Below are 2,500 nucleotides of genomic sequence, written 5' to 3'. Positions count from 1 at the left end.
CATGTTTGTATATTAGTGTCGTCATATACATAAAGCATAGTTTGTACTCTAAAACATAGTTTGTACTCTAATTGGAATAGATCTGTGTAGGTTACTGATACCTCCCAAGTCTGGATGTTAATAGAGACAGACAGGTTTATATTCGTGTAAGAAACCTTAAATCAGTAATATAGACACTTTAGTACAATCAGTCATTATTAGTGACTGAACTTAACAGCAAAACAAATTATCTGAAAATGTTTGCTTGGAACAGTAATAACCTCAGTTCCAAATTTTTCCTGAATTTAATAGGATAAAAGAACGCTCGGATTTTTATTAAAGAGCATAGGATATTTGGGGCGAAATAAGACGCAAAGATTCCCACTATTGGTTATTACAATAGGATATCGAAATCATGGTTGTAATCATCAATTACCTTTTACACTGCACATATCTGCGTAAGAGCATAATTAGTAATAACAGAAATTTTAATAAAGTCTCATCTGAAAAGGAAACACAAGCCACTCTATGGGAAATATGGAATATTTCACTATATAATCTGTTGTTACAAGGAACACTATGCATATAAATATGCATGGAACATGTGTTAGTCTATTATGCTTAATGTCACCTGAGTAATTAGAACAGCCTATAGTGTCATGAACTGGACACATCACTCAACATGATATACCATAAAAGTCTATCATGTACACCCTTCACGAAAAAGTCCCAAATAGTGTACTGTTCTTCACAGAAATCAAGCGGCAGGTTTTAGTACACTATCTTCCGCCACCACGTAATGTTGTTTCGCATAGTGTTTGAAAAAGACTCTGGATGATTTCCATCCAGTATAAGCACGAAGGTTTTCAAACGACATGGTCTGAAAGAAATTCAGAGATGAGGCAACTTGTCTCGGATCATGACCTGCTGGTGTACTGTCTGGATCCGCTCTACGAATAAAGTAGGTGATTTTCGCCCTTAGTTTTTTCAAGGATAATGTTGAACCTGATGTTTCTCCCCTGAAAAGCTGACCTCCCTTGAAGTCTGAAGTTTTATGAAGATAGACCTTTAGGCATTCCACTGGGTAGAGGGATGCTTCTTCCTTCAGAGGGCAGATTCTCCAGGGCCCCCATCTTTTAGTGGGCAGCTCGTTCTTGGCGAGAAATGTCGGGTCCGGAAAGAGGTTCAGTTCTCCGCAGTCTGTGAACTGAATGTGGCCATCATCCCTCGAGAGGGCCACTATTTCACTAACTCTGGCTCCTGAGGCTAGTGCAAATAAGAATATCACCTTTTGAGTCAAGTCTTTCAGAGAGCAATCCTCATTGTTCAATGTTGATGCTAAGTGAAGAACCTTATCCAAGGACCATGAAATGGATTTTGGAGGGGCTGCGGGCCGAAGTTTAGCGCAGGCTTTAGGAATCTTGTTAAAGATTTTGTTAGAGAAGTCTACCTGGAAGGCGTAAAGGGATGGTCTTGTTAGGGAAGATTTGCATGAAGCAATCGTATTGGCTGCTAAACCTTGTTCATGGAGATGGATGAAGAAGGATAAGATAAAATCCATAGAAATCTCCTTTGGTTTCTTTGCCTTGACAAAGGCAACCCATATTTTCCAGGAAGACTCATATTGTCTTCCTGTTGACTTTGACTCGTATTCTTCTAAGAAGTTAATACTGTCTCCTAAAATTCCGAACATTTTCTTGACTGCTAAGGCGAGAAAATCATGAGATGAAGGTTCCAGGTTAGCTGTGATGAAGCTGAGATAGTCAATTTCTGCACTCGTTGAGTCAGAACTGGATCCGGCAACGGGATCAGCTTCAGGCGTAGTTCCGTTATCAAGGGGACCCAAACGCTGTTGGGCCACTTATGGGCCACTATCGCTGCTGTTCCGTGGAAAGATCTCAGTTTGTTGAGGACTTTCAGCAGAAGGTTGGTTGGAGGGAACAGGTATATCTTGGACCATCTGTTCCAATCTATGGACATTGCATCCGTTGCTTCCGCTAGAAGGTCCTCGTACGGGGCTACATACCGGGGTAGCTTCTTGTTGTCGCTCGTTGTGAAGAGGTCTATCTGCAGTCCTGGGAATTTGCGTAAGATTAAGGAGAATGATCTTGCGTCTAGGGACCATTCTGACTCTATCGGGTTGACCCTGGATAGAGCGTCCACCGTCACATTGCGGAACCCTTGAAGGTGGACTGCTGACAAGTGCCATCTCTTCTTCTCCGCTAGTCTGAGGATGGCCAATATCACTTGATTGATTTGAGGCGATCTCGAGCCCTGTAGACTTAGGCATCTCATTACGACCTCGCTGTCTAGAACCAGACAGATGTGGATGGAGCAGCGAAGTTTCAGTTCCTTCAGTGAGAGGAAAACTGCCATGGCTTCCAGAAAATTGATATGGAAGGTTCTGAGGAGGGAAAACCAGGTTCCTTGGACTTTCCGATTGTGAGAGTGGCCTCCCCATCCTTCTCTTGAGGCGTCCATGTGAATGGTGACTGACGGTGGAGGCGGTTGTAAGGGTACC

The sequence above is a fragment of the Palaemon carinicauda genome, chromosome 4, assembly GCF_036898095.1.
Source record: "Palaemon carinicauda isolate YSFRI2023 chromosome 4, ASM3689809v2, whole genome shotgun sequence".
Taxonomy (NCBI): Eukaryota; Metazoa; Arthropoda; class Malacostraca; order Decapoda; family Palaemonidae; genus Palaemon; species Palaemon carinicauda.
This window is presented reverse-complemented; position numbering follows the sequence as displayed.